General features: G+C 35.7%; 1 protein-coding gene across 1 annotated transcript in view; it reads left to right on the plus strand.

Moving 5' to 3' along the window:
- The window catches only part of atp9b (ATPase phospholipid transporting 9B), a 148,938-nt gene that overhangs the window by 74,986 nt on the left and 60,231 nt on the right, over nt 1-13,721 (plus strand). The window lies entirely within an intron of this gene.

Consider the following 13,721-nt stretch of genomic DNA (forward strand, 5'->3'; position numbering starts at 1 on the left):
ATGATTGGATCACCTTCAACACTTGCACAACCCAGATGCAATGAGAGAGAAGCTCCAGTTAGCAGCCAAAAGCAAAAAAAAAAACTTCTCCAAGCTATAGAAAGGACAAATGAAGAAGCCTAAAAAAAAATACTCATTTTGGGAAAACTGTCCTATCGAATGAAGATGGGAGAAATGTGCTCATCTGCTTAGCTTTTATCTTCATGGATAAGTTTGAGGTTTAGGAGGAATGATTTTAGATGATGCAAATCAGTACCAAAAGTCCATACAAGTCAAAAGAAAAGAAGTAAAAGCTATGGCCTCAAATTTTGTATAATTCATTATGTATTCTAAAGGTAACCTAATTTGAAATTTCAGGAGTCTCGCCAATTTCTTTTTGTTATGGGATACCATTTCAACGTACTTAAAATATATATTTTTGTGTCAACAACAACAACAAGATTGTGCCTTTCATGTCGGGAGGAAATGTGCTTTCAGGCAGAAATGATTCAGATGTGTACAACAATGAATGAAATTTACTTAAAAATGGTCATGTTTAACATAATTGATCAAAATGGTTTTAGTGCACCTAATCTATAAAGTGCATTTTGGCTCAGTAAGAATGTCGACCAGCTCAGTGATCGCTTTAAGGACCTTTGGCATCAATACTTCATTCCTTTTTGCTGTTATTGGTTTTGCAGTGCTTCTGTTCTGTATTCAGTTAACCACAGTATTTTCACTTAATATTTGCATAGTTCCATGTACTGTTATTGCCCTAAAAGCTTTATTTGTACATTATTAAAAAAAACAATTGTTATTACATTATGCTACCTCTTTGCTGATGACAAATATTCTGTGCAACTTTAAATAGTAATCAGACAGATGAGTTTAAAAAAAATGGAGCCTAGATCCAAATTCCTTAAGAAACGTTCCTCAATGTAGATTGCTGAATGCAGTTTTAGAAAATAAAGTGTTGGATCCTGGTTTTAGTTGCATTTTATTAATAATGGCACTTAACACATTTATGTAAATGTAATTTGTGATGTCTCGGGCATTATTATTGTATTTATCCTTGATAAGTCTAAATTATGTGGCATAGTTGATAGGGACTTACATGATAGAGCTTATCAAAAAAGACACTACAACTAGTCAATTGTGACAGTCAGTCATTTCATAGTATTCATTGTCCTAAGTTATTCTAAGAGTAGGATCTCTGTGAAAGGAGTGATGGTACAAATTGCCTGCAGCGGTTATTGTAAACCCTGGAGCATATTGATTTGTGTTTCTAATAAAAAGATGCTTTCAAATGTCTCGGTGACACAGAGGAAGGTGATCTGAATCATTGTGGGAATAATAATGGGTTCTACCATTATGCTTTCCTTCAGAATGAATTGTTAACTCTGATAATGATTTTAATATCCTTAAAATTGTGCATAGCATAATAGGGCTAACTAAACCTTTTTTAACATTCAAGTGTTGCGAGAAGTTTAACATTTTTAATGCATTTCACTGTTGAAACAAAGCTATTCATATTTATACTAATTCGCAAAATACTGCCACCAGATGACAGTTTGGAAAATCGTACGTAAGCTTTACAAAGCAGCAGAATTGTAGCTGTTACATCAGAAGTTGTCACATACAGCAACGAATAAAGTGAGCATTATTATTCAAACTTGCTGACCATTCAATGCTTGGTAATGGCCTTACTGAGATTAGCCCTAACAATAGCTTACTGTTCAGAAATAAAGAATATTTACATCAATTGAAAATAACTCAATATAAAATGCCAATATCTCTCCTACTTTGAAATATAGCAGGTGGTGGTTTAGCCTTGCATTGTACTCCAGGTTAGGGGACACTGATTTGATTCAAAATTAGAATAGCTTGTAAATGCTATTCTAGTATTTTAGCAACAAATCCCCTGTAACACTTTCATATTACAAGTTTTGGTCTTTATAATGTTTAAAAGCAATTTTATCAGCAAAAATGTAAAAGAATGTGGGGCATTTTTTATAAATCAATGCACCAACAAACATTTATAATTTTAGCCAGTTAATTTCAGATCTTGGATTACTCAAATTTAAATTGAGGTATAAATAGCAATTCATTTATGTATCCATCTGCACAATACATATCATTCTATTATTTTCTTACCTGATACAAACTGGGGAGTACATTTAAGATTACTGCACAAGCCTAGAATATGTTTGCAACGACCATAATCTTTGTATAGAGGCTAAATGGCAATCTTTAGTCACTCACACTGATAGAGTAGAGTTAGAAACCGTAATCTCTGTGAACATAAGTTCAAGAAATATGGATTTCAACAGGCCTAATAGTTCAAGTTGTTGAACGCTTAATTCCCAGCCAAAAGGTCATGAGTTTGGATTGACTACCATCGCTTGCCAATCCCAGTGGGATGTTTTGACTGCTCCACTAGATGGAGCGTCACTCAGTTGAAGTATGAAAGAAAATAGGGGGAAAATGTACAGTGAATATGTATTTTAAAAATTGTAAATAGTATGGGTGTATTACTGCAAAAGCCTAGAAGATGTTGGCAGCAACCATAGTCTTTGACTAAGTGGCAGATTTTAGTCACTCACAGTGATAAATTGACTTAGAATGGATGGAGAATTCTGTTGCACATGTCCAAATTTTGGCCAACCCGAGCTGAACAGCTTTCACGTTTTTCTCACATCTCCACATCGAGCAATTATACAAGAAGATTTCTGTTCCTGCTTGGCAGAGAATCCCACTACAGTTGGTTTCTGCCTGCTAGAATGAATAGTGACTCACTTTGTACATATTTACGGGATAAATTGGGAACTGCATCGAAAGCAGTTTTTGCTAGGGGAGTTAATTTGTTTATAATACCATCTGATATTTTAATGATTTAGTAACAATCATTGTAGGAATTAAATTAGAAATTTTGCCCAAACATTTCAGCCTTTTCAAGAGTTCTGAATTTGCAGAAGCAAGTTTGATGGCATATACAGTCATTAGTATTTATATATGAACTGCTGTACTGGCTGCTCGCTGTATTTGAGTGAGATCTAATGGGCATTCATAATGAAGTAATATAAAATTTGTAAAGTATACTTCAACACTTACTAAAGAAAATTATTTAGCAAGATCAGGTGAAAACTTTTAAAATATTCTCTAAATTGAAGGAACTCAGTACATTTGCTAAATTAAACTTTTTATATTGATTTCTGTTTTGCCTTGTGATTTATTTGTATTTTTGGAAGTATAGCCGGTAATTAATGAATTTAGACACAAATTTCTTAGATAAAGTTGTGCTTGCCATTGATAAAGGTCAATTGCCGATTTTAATTAACCAACAGGGGATAGCAGTTTTTTAAGCAATAAGGAGTGACATTTTACCAGCAGCTGGCTAATCCTGCATATGGATTGGGTGTGTATGTGTGATGTTCTTTCCAACAAAATGCTATTTTTAATGATTGCATTGCTTTATTGAATATTTTATCATATAAAATGTTTTGATCAGTCCTTTGCTATCTGCTACGGTGTTACAGCACTGTTAGTTTTATTAAAATTGCTATGTACCTTTTTAGATGTGGAATTCTTAAGAGGAACGATTACAGTTTACTGACAAAACTTGACTGCCTCCTACAGGGCATAGTTATCTGTGTCCATCAGGCAATACAAAATAACTCTGTTTTACTGTCTCTAAGTGGTTGCTAATGATATGTTCTGAGAAAATACGCTCATAAGCAAATCACTGGATGGAAATTTAGTTGTCTTGGGAGCAATTTATATGGATGACAGTTCAGTGTTTTGCATTCTGTTCTGATGGTGTTGCAGTACATTTTTTTAAAATACATTTTCTATTTTCTACATTTTGTTACCTTAAATAACACAGTTGTAGGTCTATAAAATGATGGGAGTGTGTGTGATAATCTTATTTATGACATACAGCTTACAGTATCATCCCCTCATTAGAGAGTGTCATGCCTACATCCTCCTACAAGGGCAGAAGTAATCCTTCAAACCTAAAATAAGACTCCATTCCTTTTATTAATTGACAATATGCTGAACCCCTGGATAGCCGGACCAGTGGGGTGAGGTGGAGGAAGATCGGTTCAGGTGATCTGTGAATTTCCCGCTAAGTGTAATTCCAATTCCAGTTCTGCCATTTATCAGCTTTTTTCAACAACTCCCGGTACCGGCATTGTAATTATTTGAATCCTGTGAGCAGAAGATAGCGAATAAATTGTCTTCTGCTTGTGGGATTCAACGACATCCCTGCCTGGCTACTAAAGGCCATCGAGCTTGGTGAGGTGGGGACACTCACTAGGAAAGTAGGCTCGCGGGACTCTACACATGAGACTGTGGAAAATTTTTCATTTTTCCATTTCGGGCCTAGTGTGGATAGGTTTGAATTCCGGATAAGCCAGGGGTCAGAGTTTACAGTATTTGAAAAGAGAAGTTCCTCTCTGTGTCCTGGCCAACAACACTGTGAACCGTAACTGTGGCGTAGGAAGAATAGCAGTCACGCGAGTGTGTGGATTTTCCCCATTTAATGTTAAATGGGAAAATGCCTTGTTTTTCATCATGGATTTTAAGACTGAGTTTGTAGATTAAATGCACTTACATTTGTAATGCATGTCACTGGACTGAATGATTTTCTGTGTCAACACCAAAATCTTTATGTAATATCTTTAGATCATGTTGACCAAGCAGTGTCAAAGAAGCTTTGAAGGGGGAAGGAAGGCACAGGAGAAGGGAATTTGAGAGAATGTTCCAGAAAGCAGGGCTGGGGGGTATGCTGAATGACTAAGAGCAGAGGGTATAGGTTGGGGAATCGGGATAATAGGGCTGGAGACTGCAGAGGTAGAGTGAGTCAAGATTATAAAGGAATTTGAAGATTTAGATGAGGGTCTTACATTTGATCACAGAGAAATGGGTCAACCAATTCTAGGAAGGTTGAGCATAATGATTGGGCAGAACCTGGTATGGGAGCGGATGTGGGTTGCAGAGTTTTGTCAGTTTTTGTTTTTGAAGACTTTTGAAACTGGGTGAGATGGGAACCTAAATGGTAGAGCTGAGGAAGGGAGAATCACTGATGATATTCTGGTGTATATTCTCATAGGCAGATTCAGAACAGTATTAGTGAATCTGGGGAGCACCAAAAGTTGGTCTAATGGAGTGTTCACTTAAAAGCTAAGAACGGATGAATTTAGCCCCAGTATCAAGGCCTCAAATTTCAGTTTAAGGCCTTGATATTGGGGATAAATCCATCCTCATTCCATTTACATTGATAATGAAGAAAGGATACGAACTATGAAACTGGAGGCAAGTTCAAACCAGGTGGAAATCAAAAAGGGAAAACCAAAGTGTGGTTGATTAAAGCTTTAGAAGCTAATTTTGTTTCAGCTTGAGAGACCTAAGAAGACAAGGAACTTTATTCTTTAGTAGATCATCAAACTGAGCCTAACCTATTGTTTTTTAAAGTTTAATATAAATAGTTGTCATTGCAATTAATTTTCAGTGCAACAAAAGTACTGACAAAGAAGCTAAACTATAAATTCCATCAGCTTTAATCTATTTGTTCGCTATATATATAATATATACACACACACGTGTATCTAATGATCCTTGTTCATACAGGGTGACTTTGTTGACCTTGCTGATGATATTCCAGTTTTAATGTTACAATTTAAGGTTCTATAATTTTGTGTTTTTGAATGCAGAACTATAGTTGAACTTTGATTTTAAATCTGATTTATTCACGTAGAGTTGTTCACTTTCTGTTCACTTCCCCAACTTCGTTCTTGCTCCACTTGCTTACCTACCTGACATTTGGAAGATGAGTATTCATTCAAACTTCTGAGACTATTTAACTGTTGACTAAGTAACCGGTTCATCTTCAAAGTAGTGAAAAAAATACTGTGGGATATTTTGAAATATGAAAGTGCCTTGGGACATCCTCCCGATCCTCTTACCCTACTGCTCTCAGAAGACCTCTTATTTCTTGTATGTGTCTGTTTTATTGTTGGCCAGGATAGAGAAATTGTGGTTAACCTTCATTAACCTTGGCAATAGGTTAATGTATAGTTCTGCTGGTAAACTGGGGCTAAAGTGTTTTTTTGTGAAGCCAGATCAATATTAATAATCATCATTTCAAGAAAGTGCTGAAATGTGCGGATACTTGGTCTTGGCTCTCTGTGATTGACTCACCACAGATCTGAATTCAGTCCTTCAGCAGTTTGGCATGTGGTGCATTTACCCAGTGAGCCATAAAGATTTGTTTCAGATTACATTTGGATAGAATTAAATTAACCCTCCCCCCATGACTTTTGCTTGGTTGCAACTTGTATGCTCCACCGGGTTCATTTATGCAAATATTTAACTTGTGTTAAATGTCAAGATTCCCATTATGTTTAGGCAGTTGCGCAAATTAAACCTTTATATAATTACTTTTGTGAATTCAGTCCAAGGTGCTAAAATTGGTCAAAACTGTTAGCTTATGCGCAGACTTGGAAAATTGTATCACTATGACTCGACTAGAGCCATATTTTTAAAAGAGACACTAATTAAGTTTATTAGCTGTACCAGCAAAATGCTGTCTTTTGATTATAATTTGGCGACATGACTATTGACAACAGCCACTAAAATACAGGACATCGTTGCCACGGATTAGGAAACCGCTGATGAATGGTGTCTTTTTTTAAAATGAAAGGGATCGCAGTTGACATAACGTTTGTCTTGACTCGTCTGTTCTGCCTAACAGAGTACATCGAAGTTACACTCAGCCACTTGTTGCCCATTAAAAATTGCAGTTGTACAGTTTGAATTAATTTGATCTTGTGTCATTTAATTACCTCTTGCATTTACAGCAGCGCTTTATTTTTATTCAGAATTTTTGTATTTGAGACTTTCTTTCTTGTTATTATTTAAGCTGATTTGAAAGAAGCAACTGCAAATGTGCCAATTTATTACAGTTTAATGTTATAGCAATATTGTTTTCTTCCTGTGGTAGAATAACTAATTTGTTTTTGAGTGTTTGGAAGTTTGATAGTTATTGTACTTTACAACAGTTTCCTTGTGGTGGGTTTGCGAGTTTTCACTGACCCTTAACCACCATCTGGTATGAATTCAGAGTACTTCTGTCATCTGCTGCTAATTACTGTCACCTGCACATTGCATTCACCGCAATACTTTGATATTATGCTGGTTACTTCAATGAGAAATTTATTAGCCTCTTTATGTATACAGTTTCTTCCCAATACACCCCCCAAAAAAGTTAAAACATCATGCTAGAATTTAAGATCCTTTCTGCAGCAGAAACAACGATGCATATAAATTATTGGTTTTGTGTAGAACCAGGGGTTTTAGATTCCCCCCCCACCCTCCTCCCGGGAGGCTGGTTGAAGAATACAGATTGACAAAGAAAAGTAATCCTTTCAAATGGGTAGATGAGCCCCATTATTCTTATGTATATCTGGTAAACTTTATTAAGGGAAACTTTTCTATCATGCCATACAGTATTAATGTAGTTTCCTCTGATTTTTAAATAAAATGCAGGATTATCTGATTTATGATTTAAATTGTCCCTGGTGGCACTTGCACAGCTGACAGTCGAACTGGAAGGCTGTGTATACCGAAGAGTTTACAAAATGAAGCCAGCTGTGTTTCCCTACATACTGTGGCTTCCTGACATGCATCATTAAACCTTATTAGCTACTTCCTTTTGCAGAGATTCTTGTAGACTCAAACCCTGCATATTAACAGTTTCTGTCTCTCCAACTGGAAATTATTTCCTTTATTGTAGAGTGTCACCAGCTATAGTTTCTGATGTGTAGTAATTGGTACTTTGGAGTATAATCATAGTGAAATACCACTCCATGCATTTCTTTATTTGGAAATTAATACAGACCTTTTTCCTTTATCTGTCAATCTGTTCAACTTTTCCCACAAGTCTAAACTGTTGGGATTTCTTACAAGCCATGGAGTATGAAAGTGATAATGAAATATTTCATAAGGTCATTAAAATAACCAAAATGGAAGTGAAACTTGTTTCTAATATACATGAAAATAAAACTGAAAATTGACCTTTTTAAAACATTTTCTACACAAATTGGCTTGCTGTAGAAGTTAGATGAATTCATTTAAAAGTCTAGGATGTTGTAATTATATAAAGGTTGAACATGGTCTGAATAGTAAAGTGAATTTGTAAAGTCCAGACGTAGATATGTGGTTGAACACATGATGTCCTTTTCTAGGCTATTTGATGATTGAGGACTGGTTGAGAGACTATTAAAGAACTTATGCCATCACTTAAATAATTCAACATGTTATGATATTCTTTTCCAGTTCCAGGTTCTAATCCACAGTTAAAGTTAGTCAGATTTACAAAGGCAGTTATATATGCACCAAATGATTGTCCAAGAACTCATGTTCAGTGTATGTTTAGCTTTAAATCCAGATCATTATTTTAGTTATTTCTTGCAACTCTTAATTGAAAACTTTATGGAAGTGAAAGTGTACTACTATGTACTTTATGCAATAGAAATAAAAGCCTGTGTTGAATGTAAAATGCATTTAAAGAATTTAAAGAATTCCTGCACAGATTTACTTCTAAAGGTGTACTTTTTTTTATTAAGTGAAGGATTTGAGCGTCAGGATGAACCTCCCATAGCAAAGGTTGAGTGCTTTCTTCGATGGTTCAGTGTTACTGGGTGGTCTAGTAAATACTTCTTAGAATTGATAACTTCCTTGTCCGTAGGAAATTAGCAGAATAAGTGGCATGGAATTTGAAGTGAGTACATTGGGTTGACAGTGCTACATTATAGATGCTCCTGAAATCATAAAGGATGATTTATTATCTTTGCTGAGGGTAATAGGACAGCAGGTTTCTCATTTTGATACTTTGCACATTTTTTTTTGTTCAGTAGCATCTGAGTATGTGATAGACATAGTAAGTTTCTATCTCCTTTTTTTTAAATAAATACCAATCCTTGACCAGATAACGGTGTAATTGTTCATTAATATGGCAACATTGATTTGCAGACGTGCAAAGATTTCAATTTGAACATAATAAAATAGAAACTAAGGTGTAACCATTGTTCACACTGTAAAAATCAATAAAGGGTATTTTGAAGAAAACCATTCCGAGCTTAAGGGTATATGTGCTTATTACTTATTTGTTTCAGAACCCAATTACACAGTATAACGTGCAGCAAAGAACACTTGTGTTTTGGAGCCTGTAAAATTCAGAAGTTTCTAAAGCCAGATACTTTTAAATATTTTTTCATACTTTCCCCCCCTGTATTGCAACTATAAGATCATCATCGCCATTGCCACACTGCTGGAGAAATAGTGATAGTTCCCATCCTAAGATACAAAATGATCTGTTACAAAACAGAAAAATTGTGACGTTTCTGTGGGTGACTTTTAAAGACGTATAATAATGGGGGGGGGGTGGGGGGTTGACATAGCAGCACACATTCACAATGACTATTTGACCTATGCACACTGAAGGTGTGATTTTTAAATGTTGCATCACACCAGAATGTGTAACTTGTTTGAGAAAGTGGCATGTTTACAGTACTTGTGGTTCAGAGTTTGGGGCTAGCATCAGAAGTGTTCAAACAGTATTCACTTGCATGATGAAAATGTCATTTTATTTTCCACCTTAAAATGTACAAAATCTAATTCTATGAATATTTCTATCAGTTTTTCATTCACATTGCAAATTGTCAAAGTGAAACTCCCAAGCAAAAAGTTAATGTAGTGGTATACCACTTGTGTCCTTTTAACTCTCACTTTCCCAAACACTTCACAGCCAGGGTTCAGGAAATGGTAGCCAGTGATGTACAAATGTAATTAGTAACACATTAAGATTTATTATTGTGTGTAAAGTACTTTTTGTTTGCAGACAGTTTTGTTTTATTTATCTAATATGATGTTTTACTATATTTTTGTCAGATTATCATAGTTGCCTATTAATTAAGTGCTGACTTGAGTATGGCTTGTCATAGAAGCCTCCATTTACGTTTTGTGTTCCATTCTTTTTCTTGATGAACCAATTACCAATCAGATGTTTCTTGTGTGTAGATTGAAAGTGATGGCTACACAGTGTGGGAAAGTGAAAATGTTATGCAACACATTTATTTACCAAGAATTGTTTTTCATTGTTGGAGCAGAGTAGAATTTACCATATTTATGAGGTGGCAGTTCATTGAAGCAGTGACTTTTTTTTTCCAAGGGAACAGTGGTTCTCTGCTGCATTTTCTGTATAGAGTTTCACAGTTTTTTCTGCTGTTATGATGCAGGGGAACAGTCTCAGTCAGTGGTTATGCATATTGCGAGACAGTGATTCTTTATTTTATTACAAAAAAAGACCAACTTTAGACGGCCAGATTAAATCATTCCTTTCACTTTTAATGGGATTTAGATGAATAGAGCAAAATATGCACTTTGCATTCATTGATAGCATCTTTAGGTTGAGGTAATTGAGTCTTTTTTTCCTTGACTGAATGAATAATGACTTCATCTTATCCGCAGTGAGGCCTGAAACTTAGACTGCTATTGTGAACCCAAAGAGATCTGGTCTTTGAAACATGCCCGGCTTCTTTGGTTTAATTTTTCTTCATTTTAATCCCAAAACCCATTTTTTCTCAATAACTCAAGCATAAACCATGTATTAGCAAAAGCTGTGGAAATTGCTTTGGCTTTGAACATGGCTGATAAATCAGTTTGCTAGAGTCCACAAAATCTTAGTTATCAGGGGAAAAGAAAGATCAGTCTTTGGAATTTCTGAATTCATCTGAATGGTTTAAATGTAGAGCTTTTCTGAATCTTTAATTGGGGAATTGTGTTAGTTTATTTTCCCTTTACAGAAAGCAGGATTTAAAAAGAGCTTTCATGAGGTTGTGGGAGGAATTCTTTTGTGATGCCCATTTTTCTGTTGCCAGTTTTATTGACTGTGCAACGTACTCCAAAATAAACAGGAAAAAAAGGAGAGTCTGGCTAAGTGTAAGACACTGGAATGTTTGAAAGTGATTAACGGTGATAAACAAAACATCCACTTAAACTGGACAGAAACAAATTGGTCAATTGATATTAAAGGGGAATTCAGTTATAATTATGATCATGAATGATCTGAAAAAGCACTTAAATAAATGAAGGTTTTGTTTCTGATTTTGCAGTGTACGAAGCCAGGAATTGCTTATTGTCTAAAGCCCTATAATTTGGGTTTTTATGTTAGATATCGTGATGTACTTGCAGACAGCACTTCCTCACTATAATTTTTAAAATAAAGATATCAGAGGAAAGAATCCAAATAACTCCCTCGAAAATTCAATTGCAATTTTATAATTAAATTGTCTGGATCTGTGTACAAATGCAACTGTTGATACAGAAGCGAAATTGACTTTTACAGCTCTGGTTGAAACATTTATATTTTCTATTTCCCCCCTTTAGCTTTTTTGAAATGTCGTGAAGGGAGGGAAATTGTTTTTTAAAAACAGTTTTACCTTTTGTTTTCCTGTCATGTCAAAAAGGTTTGAATTGTCATGTTAGCATTCTTACAGAGTGGTTTTCAGATTGTGATATTATATTCCCTGACTGTTCCTAATTAACCAGCTGTCACTTATCACTTCATGTACTTCCAGTGATCGTGTCACAATCTGTCATTGGGCATCAGCTGCATGGAGTGTTCAATGTCTGCCGTGGTGCTGCTGCCAGTTACAAACAAAAACAAAGTTCTCCCACCAACTGCACAATAAATGTCGTGAAATCCTAATTGGGGCATTTCAAGGCAGTGTTTTCATCCATTTTATGAAGGGAGAACTTCAATTGAAGATGATTTGATATAAATCCAAATTGTAAAGCTCTTGCTTTGGTTTCTGACGTCATCTGAATCCCTTGATGAGATTACTGATCTGTACTCACTCTGAGTTATATAATATATATATGGTAATAATAATCCTTGCATTTTGATATAGCGCTTTTCGCGTCTTCTAGACGTCTCAAAGCGCTTCACAGAATATACTGTAAAGTGAATTGACTGTATATCTGTGGGCAAATTATCATTGTCCTCCAGTTTTAAGTCACAAATTAGTTTTACATTTACCAAGGTATTCACATCCCTGTGACCATCTTGGTAAATGTAAAGGGAATTTCATGGGTGCATAATGTTGCAGGTTTTGAGCTCTTTTTTAATATAATAGATCAGTCTGTTGCTAGTACCTGCACTTAAGTATATTTGCAGCTCTGAACTGTAAATTCAGATAAATAATGTTATCAGTCTAGAATTTTAAAATCAATTGTTTAATGAAATTAGTACATTTTCAGTAAATACCAAATATTTGTCCTTGGTAATACAGTATACTCTTGCTATATACTGTGGTAGTTCGATTTTGGATCAGGTCTAGCCATTGGAAAATAAGATTGTATTCTTGACCCTTGGTCCTACACAATGGTAGACTGAGATCTTCTCCATCCATGCACAAAATAGGGTTGCTATACATAAGGCATTGTTCGCTGACAACTTTGCAGTTTATGGCTGGTTGAAAATTTTGAATCCTGGGCAAACTTGGGTAAAGCAGACTACCTCCTGGGGTAAAGCAGTCTTCCAGGATTGCCAATCGTTCTGCCCATAGAATCTTTGATCTCAGCAGGAAACTCTCCTTATTCTTGGACTAATGGTAGCAGCCATCTTTGTTGCCCCATGAAGAGATTCTCCTTGAGATTGCTCCTCCTCTGGTAATTTATTCCCTGCTTATGTATTTTGACTCGATCAGTAAGATTAGATCTGAAGTTGTGTCCCAAGAGAACAATGTTTTCAAGGATGCGTTTTGCAGCTGCCACCTACTCATAACCACCAACTGTTTCATTGCTTCGTCTGATCTCGGGGTTTCTGGCAAAATACAATCCAAATTGCCTATTTGAATGGAAATTGCAGAGGAGACAAGCAACTCAATCCTGGCTGAAATGTACTATTGAATAGCTATAGGCTCACTCAAAAAAATTATGATTCACAGGCCTGAGTGGATGATAAATACTGAGGACTTGGTCTGACCCATCTGTAGATCTCTTTAGGGCACCACGCATCAATGAGCTCTTCCATGGACAGAGGTTGCAGCAGGTTGGAAGCTGAATGGTCCGTTTTTAATGGAGACCGACGTTTGCGTTTTTAAGCTTCCTCTGTTTCTCAGGTTGATGCAGAGAGGCACATTCAAGGTATGAAGATGACTGGTTAACACTCAATTTTGCCGAGACATTTTTGAGGGGAAGAGAGATTTCTGTATTGAAGATTATCATTTGCTGTGGTATAGCTAGATACTTATGGAAGCTTGGAACCTGCTAACAACCGAGGATACAACTTTAAATAAGAAAACATTCAATGCTACTTGGCAAACCTTGTGAATCTTCTGTGATGTAGAGTTGATCCTGCAGTGCTTACAGCAGCATCTGGTTGACCGATATTTGTCTTTTACCATTTTCTGCAAAAGTCATCCAGTTCTTTAAGAGGAATCTCACTTGGTTTTGACATTTATGAAAATGTATGGAAGATTCTTCTAGTGGATATCAAGTAACACCACCATGGGATCTAAATCTGGTTTACAGAGGTGAATATATTCAGCAGTTGGTTGCTCTGGTTTCTGGCCATGAGTTTAGTGACGTTCAGTTAGTCTGTCAGCCTTACCTGATCTGACAGAATAATGAAATGTGGTAAATTCATCATGAAAATGACAATTTTTTTGATAGATTGA

This window comes from Callorhinchus milii, unplaced genomic scaffold (assembly GCF_018977255.1).
Source record: "Callorhinchus milii isolate IMCB2004 unplaced genomic scaffold, IMCB_Cmil_1.0 Scaffold2, whole genome shotgun sequence".
In the NCBI taxonomy this organism is placed as follows: Eukaryota; Metazoa; Chordata; class Chondrichthyes; order Chimaeriformes; family Callorhinchidae; genus Callorhinchus; species Callorhinchus milii.